The following is an 8953-nucleotide window of genomic DNA, read 5'->3' as shown; positions in this document are numbered from 1 at the left end:
TAATGCCTTTTTCGACTTCCGCTGCACGGGTCGTGGGGTGCTCGTCGGTATGGAGGGAGCACTCCGTGTTTCCATTGACTATTATGACACCGCTGGGTCCAGGCATCTTAAGTTAGAGGTAGGCATAGTGCGGGATCCCATTGAAGTGAGCGAAAGCAGTTCTTCCAAGCAGTCCATGATAGCCACTACGGAAGAGGACGATGTCGAAGATCAAGTCTTCGCTTCAGAAGTTGTATGCTGAGCCGAAGACGACCTCCAAGGTGATTGAGCCCGTGCAACAGGCCTCTACTCCAGGTATTACTCTTTAAAGGTAGTTTTGGTGGGTTTAGTTCTTGACGAATCAATACCCATTTTGCGGACCATGTCCTGATAGAGCAAGTTAAGACTGCAACCGCCGTCCATGAGGACTCGCGTAAGGTGGAATCCATCGATAATTCGGTCAAGGACCAATGCGACCGAGCCTCTGTGATAGATACTAGTCGGATGGTCTCTACGATCGAAAGTGATCGGGCAGGCTGACCAAGGGTTGAATTTTGGGGCGACTGGCTCTATCGCGTAGACGTCCCTCAAAGCTCGCTTGCACTCCCGTTTGGGGATATGAGTATCATATATCATATTCACCGTTTTGACTTCGGGGGAAAATTTCTTCTGCCCCCCTGTATTCGGCGGATGAGGTTCGTCGTCGTCATCCTCGCTAGGCGACCCCTTCTCCTTATGTTCGGTATTCAGATTATTGGACTGTTTGAAGACCCAATAGCATCTGTGGGTATGGTTGGCAGGCTTGTCTGGGGTGCCATGAATCTAGCAAGGTCAATCGAGTATTCGGTTGAGGTTAGATGAACCTCCTTTATTCTTTTTGATTGGCCTCTTCCGTGTACCGGACTTAGAGCCACTGAATCTGGCGTTGACCGCTGTGTCTTTGGTATTATCATTGTTGCTTCGACGCTTGTGTTTGTTGCGTCGGGGCCTGCCGTTTCTAGTTTCGGAGGTACCTCCGTCGCTGGTACCATTGTTGTTGCGGGCTAACCAGCTATCCTCTCCCGCGCAAAAGCGGTTCATGAGTGCTGTCAGGGCTGCCATTGACTTTGGCTTCTGTTGGCCGAGGTGTCGGGCGAGCCATTCGCCCCGTATGCTGTGTTTAAAGGCCGCTAGGGCTTCAGCATCTGGACAGTCGACAATTTGGTTCTTTTTAGTTAAGAACCTTGTCCATAGTTTCTGGGCTGACTCTCCGGGTTGCTGAACTATGTGACTGAGGTCATGGCGTCTGGGCCGTACATAGGTACCCTGGAAGTTGTCTCTAAAGGCATCTTCCAGATCTTCCCAGGTGCCAATAGAATTCTCTGGGAGGCTGTTTAACCAGTGCCGAGCTGATCCCTTTAATTTTAGCGGGAGGTAATTGATGGCATGTAGATCGTCACCGCGAGCCATGTGAATATGGAGAAGGAAATCTTCTATCCAGACTGCGGGATCTGTCGTGCCATCGTCTGATTCGATATTAATAGGTTTAAACCCTTCTGGGAACTGATTTTCCATTACTTCGTCGGTGAAGCATAGGGGGTGTGCGGCGTCTCTGTGCCAGGTGAGATCACGGCGTAGTTCAGACGGAGGCCGTATGTGGTTTTCGGCCCGTGTGAGGTTATGTCTAAACCGCCAAGTCTGATGGCCATCCTCGCGCATTGGAGCATGCCCCCTTGATCCGTAGATTGATCTGCTCTCACCGGCTCTAATGTCCAGGTCCTGTCGTAGGTCATAGGTGTATCCTGGGGCCGTTGTTTCTCTACCTCTACGGTGAGGTGGTGCGGGATGGTGTTCGGCTTGAGCTGCCGCTTTGTCCCGGCCACGCGGTGGTCTATCCGGTCTGTTAGCATCGCGTGTTGGCGGTATGGGCTCCGGAGCCTCGTCGTTAAATTGTGGTAGTAGCTTGCGCTTCGGGTAGCTCTTTGGGGGTGTGAGGCTGTATTCCTCGGCTGCTACTGTTAAACATAAAGTTATATTCGGAGGACTCTTGGGCCGGCCGAAGCTGTCTTGTCTCTCACGTTGGGTTTGTTAGGATAGATATACTGTTTAACTTATCTCTATCCTCTCACCTCCCTCTCCTGTAATAGCTGATGTGGTTAGCCTCGACGTTGCCATCTTCTGTAACCTCTCAACATATCAATATATACCTGCGGGTCTCCATGTATGGAGATTGAGACGCTTACCCATATTTTCTACATGGTATACAGAGCCTAGTCCCTTCCATCACATCTAGTGCCTTCTTCAATTTCTTCATCCACCATGTCGTCTTCCTCCTCAACCACCTCATCCGGTCTCAACAACAACACATCCGAACCTCTTACCCGAACCAACTACATCCTATGGCGTGCTCAAGCTAGATCACAAATCATGGGAGCCGGTCTATACGGCTACCTCGACCAAACCACCGAAGAACCCTCCAAAACCATCATCACCAAAACCACCGATGGCAAGGATCAGGTCATCATGAACCCTGCCTATGCCTCCTGGTTGATCCAGGATCAACAAATCATAGCATACCTTCTTAGGAATCTGTCCAAGGAGGTTCTTGTCCAGGTTGCATCTCTTGAGAAATCACATGCGATCTGGAGCGCCCTAGAAAACATGTTCTCTGCCCTCTCCTTGTCCCGCGCCAACAATATCCGAGCTGCACTCACCAATGCACAAAAGGGGTCTCAATACACCTCTACCTACTTCGGTCACATGCGATCGCTCTCCGATGAACTCGTGGCGGCGGGCAAACCCATTGGAGAGCCCGAGCTCATCTCCTTCATCATCGCAGGCCTAGACATGGAGTAGCAGCCGATTGTCTCTGCGCTGGATGTGCGCACGGAGCCGATCACCATCGATATACTCTTCTCCATGGTGGCCAACTTCGACCAGAGGGTCGAGATGTTCCATGGGAATGGCAGCGGCGCCTTCAAGTCGTCAGCGAACATCGCCTCTCGCGGCCGGCAAGGAGGCAACAGAGGCAACTATCCCAACCAGAAGGGCAACGAGGGAGGATCCCATGGTTCTGGTGGCTACGGCGGCGGCCGTGGTGGCCACAACGGTTGCGGCGGTTACTACCAGAACAACCAAGGCGGTGGCGGCGGTGGGGGCTATCATGGTGGTGGCGGCGGTTATCACCAGGGCCCTCACAACGGCAACAACAACCCTCGGTGCCCCCCCAACAGCAACAACTGGGGGCGTAACTTTCAAGGCTACGAGGGCTATGAGGGTAAATGTCAAATTTGCAAAAAAACAAATCACATTGCTAAAGATTGTGATTGGCGTTATGCCGATGATACTTCCCAAAAGAAAAAAGTTGCACCTACAGCCGACGTGTCCTATAGTGTTGACACCAATTGGTACATGGACACGGGTGCCACAAATCACATCACTGGCGAACTAGAGAAGATGACAATGCATGAGCATTATCGTGGCCAAGATCAAGTCTACACCGCTTCAAACGGTGCAGGTATGGACATTAGTCATATTGGACAAGCAATTATCAAAACACCACACAAAAATCTTGAAATCAAAGATATCTTACATGTTCCGGATGCATCCAAAACCTTGTTATCTGTTCGTCGCATTGCCCTTGACAATAATGTTTTTCTAGAATTTCACCCATTCTTCTTTTTGATCAAGGATCAAGCCACGAGGAGAACTCTTCATAGGGGTGTGTGTGTGCAAGGGCTCTATGCGTTGCTTCCCCAGTACTGCCGGTCTAATAAACAAGTGCTCGGTGCCATCAAGCTTTCAGCTAAACGGTCGCATAATCGTTTAGGTCATCCATCATTTGCTACAGTTTATCAAATTCTTAGTAGAAATACACTCTCAGTTGTTGGTGAGAGAAACTCAGAAACTATTTGTGATTCATGTCAGAAAGCAAAAAGTCATCAGTTCCCATACCCTGTTTCCACCAGTGTGTCAACCAAACCGTTGCAACTTATCTTTTCTGATGTTTGGGGTCCAGCACCCACCTCTATTGGTAGACATACTTACTATGTGAGCTTTGTTGATGATTATAGCAAGTATACATGGATCTATCTCCTTAAAAACCGTTCTGATGTGTTTCAAGTCTTTCACAACTTTCAAGCTCTTGTTGAACGTAAGTTCGATAGTAAAATTCTTGCCATGCAATCAGACTGGGGTGGTGAGTATGAAAAACTCAATTTTTTTTTCAAAAGATTGGTATATCTCACCATGTCTCATGTCCTCATGCTCACCAACAGAATGGTTCTACAGATAGTAAGCATCATCACATTGTTGAAGTAGGTTTTGCCCTCCTAGCTTCAGCTTCCATGCCACTTAAATTTTGGGATGAAGCCTTTCTTACTGCTGTTCATCTTATTAACATGTGGCCTAGTCACGTGATATCCAATGAAACTCCTACTGAATGGCTTTTGCATGTTACACCTGACTACACCACTTTGCGTGTCTTTGGTTGTGCATGTTGGCCAAATCTTCGCCCCTATAACACGCGCAAGCTCATGTTTCGCTCCAAACAATGTGTCTTCCTTGGGTACAGTGCCCAACATAAAGGTGTTAAATGCCTTGATGTTGCGACTGGTCGCGTATACATATCACGTGATGTTGTTTTTGATGAGACACAATTTCCTTTCGAAAAACTTCATCCCAACGCCGATGCTCTCCTTCGCAAAGAGAACCTTCTACTACCATCCAATCTTCGTGTGGGTAATGATAATTGTGATGATCATATCTTGGCTAATGCTCCTAATCATCTACCTGAGTTTGGTGCAGAAAAAAATTGCAGCTCAAATGGTGCAGAAAATAGTATGTTTTGTTCTCCGAACACTTTTCCCCTTGGTGCTGATGCTATCACGGGGGATCTGGTGTGATCTCCCTCGGGATTGACATTCCCGACTGGGACAAACCTGCCCGAATCACCCTCGGGATCCTCCCCGTGATAGGAGGATCGTGCTGCATCGGCCGCCCAACCCACCTCTCCCACGCGGCCCCGCACTGCAGCGTCTGACCCCACGGGCTTGGCGCACCAATCTCAGGTCGTGGACCGGCCGCTCGTGCGCTATGCACCCACCCCGCGGGTCTACACTCAGCGGGCCCCGCCATCTACTTCTGACATGCCAGGCGGGCCTGACGCGCGGGTCGAGGTGGCCTCGGATGGCTCCTCTGGATCTTCTGCACCTGGTTCCCCTCCTTCGCCATCAGCATCAGCCATAGAAGATCTGCACGCGCCAGCCTCCTCGGGATCCACTGGATCTGCTGTCCCCTGCGCAGCCGCTCCTGTTGGATCTTCCGTGGCTGCATCTATGCCTCCTACACTGCATCGTACTCGCACTCAAACAGGGACACTTGTTCCTGTCAATTATAAAACTATGTATGGCTTGGTTGTTTCAGATACTACTCCAGGAGAACCACATACTGTCTGTCAAGCCCTTGTAGATCCTCGGTGGAAACAAGCTATGCTTGAAGAAATTGGAGCTCTTCACAAAAATCACACCTGGCACCTCGTTCCTCCATGACCCGATACAAATGTGATTGACTGTAAGTGGGTATTTCGCATCAAGCGACGATCTCATGGTACTATTAACCGCTACAAGGCCAGACTTGTTGCTAAAGGATTCAAGCAGGGGTATGGACTTGATTATGAGGACACCTTTAGTCCTGTTGTTAAATCTGCCCCTATTCGCCTTGTGTTGTCCATTGCTGTGTCTCATGGATGGTGTCTCCGTCAGCTAGATGTGCAGAATGCGTTCCTGCATGGTGTTCTGGAAGAGGAAGTATATATTAAGCAGCCTCCTGGGTTTATAGATCCTCATCACCCATTCCATATTTGCAGGCTTGATAAGTCTCTCTATGGCCTCAAACAGGCTCCACGAGCATGGTACTCCCGTTTGAGTTCCAAACTACAAACTCTTGGCTTTGTTCCCTCCAAGTCTGATACTTCCCTATTCATCTATCGTCGGTCACACACAATTATCTTTGTGCTCATTTATGTTGACGATATTATTGTTACTAGTTCATCTAATGAGGCAGCCACAACTCTTTTGAAGGATTTGAAATCAGACTTTGCTCTAAAAGATCTTGGTGACTCGCACTTTTTTCTTGGTATTGAGGTAGCAAGAAACAGGGAAGGTGGTCTTCATCTTTGTCAAGCGAAATATGCAGCTGATCTTTTGAGCAAGGTAGGGTTACAAGGCTACAAACCATCAACAACACCACTCTCCAGCTCAGAAAAATTATCTCTTCCAGAGGGCGTACCCCTGAGCCAAGAGGATGGCACAAAATACCGGAGTTTGGTGGGAGCACTCTAGTACTTGACACTCACCAGACCTGACATTTCCTTTTCTGTCAATAAAGTGTGTCAGTTCCTTCATGCACCCACTTCTTCTCATTGGACTGCTGCTAAACGCATACTGAGATATGTGAAGCACACACTGAATGTTGGGCTAACCTTCACCAAGTCAACCTCTACGCTTGTTAGTGCTTTTTCTGATTTTGATTGGGCAGGTTGCTTGGATGACAGGAGGTCCACAGGTGGTTTTGCAGTTTTCTTTGGACCCAATCTAATCTCTTGGTGTGCAAAGAAACATGCAACAGTGTCTAGATCAAGTACTGAGGCAGAATACATGGCACTAGCTAATGCAACAGCAGAAATCATATGGGTTAAATCTTTGCTTAAAGAACTTGGGATATATCATACACAAACTCCATGTCTCTGGTGTGACAACATTGGTGCCACATATCTCTCTGCTAACCCTTTTTTCCATGCAAGGACTAAACACATTGACATAGACTATCATTTTGCCAGAGAGAGAGAGAGTTGCTAGCAAAGAACTGGAGATTCGGTTCATTCCTTCAAAAGACCAAGTTGCTGATGGGTTTACAAAAGCGCTACCCGCAGGACCGTTTGAAGAGTTCAAGCGTAATCTAAACTTGAGAAGTTCAGATTAAGGGAGGATGTTAAACATAAAGTTATATTCAAAAGACTCTTGGGCCGGCCGAAGCTGTCTTGTCTCTCATGTTGGGTTTGTTAGGATAGATATACTGTTTAACTTATCTCTATCCTCTCACCTCCCTCTCCTGTAATATCTCATGTGGTTAGCCTCGACGCTGCATCTTCTGTAACCTCTCAACATATCAATATATACCTACGGGTCTCCATGTATGGAAATTGAGATGCTTACCCATATTTTCTACAGCTACGACATTAGTCCATCTATTGTTGAGCAAATCCTGATCAGCTTGAAGCTGTTGCTACCTATTTTTCAGGCTTCTCGCAGTGGCGATTAGCCGGTGGTTAAAGCGCTCTTGTTCGAGGGGTTCCTCTGGTATGATGAAGTCTTCATCGCCAAGGCTCACATCCTCTTCGGAGATCGGTAGGTAATTACTATCCTCCGAGTCCGCGTTCCCAACAGGGTCGTCGGGGTTTACTTGCCCATCCTCCCAATCATCTTTTTCAGATGTAGGCTCTACAGCGTCTTCAGGGTCTTTGGCGTTTTCCGGAGTGTTGTTCTCTTTGTTGCCGGTATTGCTGTCTTTTTGGCGACGCGATTTTGAGCGGCGCCGCTGACGTTGATGTTTTGGAGATGCTTCGGCAGGCTTGTCCTCAATCGGATTCTCCTTGTCGTCATTGCCATCCTCTTTGGGTATGTCCACCATGTACACGTCGTATGTGGAGGTGGTCGTCCATCATCCGATAAACGGCGAGTTTTGGCCTTGTTCGTCTCCGGCATCGTCGTCCATACCGTTGATGTATTCGGAGCGTAATCCAACATGTCGGTTAAATCTTCGATAGTGGCTATGAAGTGGGTGGTGGGTGGGACGTAAAATTCCCCGCTCTCAGCCCCTAGTATGGGCTAGCCATAGTTCGGAAACGATCCTTCCGTAATGGCGAGTGATCACATTAAGTACAGGGCCTCGTTTAAAGGTGAGGTTTGGACAGAGAAACGAGAGTCCATGGGGCTGTCTAGAGTCGGAGTCTGCTGGCGGTGCCAGCTTCACACAAACTTTGAGAGTTCGGACCTAGAGTCCGGCGAAGTGTCCGGTGCTTCTTCGACAGCAAGCTCCATAAGTGAAAAGAGTCCGGCGGGCTCTAGCCTCCCGTCTTCAGACCTGTTGGCCTGCTCCGGATCTAAGGCCAAAGCGGCAATTGGGGCCGTGAACCCTTTGAAGATCAAATCTCCTTGCATATCAGCGACATAGTTTAAGTTCCCGAAACTGATCTGTTGACCAGGGGCGTAGCTGTCGATCTGCTCGAGGTGGCAAATCAAGTTGGCACGCAACGCGAAGCCGCCGAAAATGCAAATTTGGCCCGGGGGGATCTCCTCCTAAACAGTATCATTATTAATCAAAAGAGCCATCGAATCCTTCGTCTACAACACAAATGAACTCTCAATGAAAGCACCAACGTCGGTGTCAAAACCGGCAGATCTCGGGTAGGGGGTCCCGAACTGTGCGGATAAGGATCGAAGGTAACATGAGGCAGGGGACATGATGCTTACCCAGCTTTGGGCCCTCTTGATGGAGGTAAAACCCTACGTCCTGCTTGATTGACTTTGATGAGTATGGGGGTTACAAGAGTTGATCTACCACGAGATCATAATGGCTAAACCCTCGATGTCTAGCCTGTTTGATTATGACTACCTCTACGGACTAAACCCTCTAATTTATATAGATACCGGAGGGGGCTAGGGTTTGTACAGAGTCGGTTTACATAGAAAGGAATCTTCATATCTGAGCGCCAATCTTTCCTTCCATGCCAAGGAGAGTCCCATCCGGACATGGGGGAAGCCTCCTATCTTGTATCTTCACGGCCCACCAGTCTGGCCCATGTCACATAGCCCAGACGCCTGGGGACCCCTAATCCGGGACTCCCTCAACCGCCAGGACGGCAGGACAGAGGTCATCGCCGAGCCCACTGAGGCGTCACAACTAGAGGCTTTGTAGGTGAAGACTACCTTTTATC

The 8953-nt window shown here is 48.8% G+C and overlaps 1 pseudogene; it reads left to right on the top strand.

Moving 5' to 3' along the window:
• Nucleotides 1–2277: 2277 nt before the first annotated feature.
• LOC147984815 (uncharacterized) lies at nucleotides 2278–7278 on the top strand (annotated as a pseudogene).
• Nucleotides 7279–8953: the final 1675 nt, after the last annotated feature.

This window comes from Triticum urartu, chromosome 2A (genome assembly GCF_056163025.1).
Source record: "Triticum urartu cultivar PI428250 chromosome 2A, HENAU_Tu73, whole genome shotgun sequence".
In the NCBI taxonomy this organism is placed as follows: Eukaryota; Viridiplantae; Streptophyta; class Magnoliopsida; order Poales; family Poaceae; genus Triticum; species Triticum urartu.
Note: the sequence above shows the minus strand (reverse complement) of the source record. Positions and strands in the feature narration are given on the sequence as shown.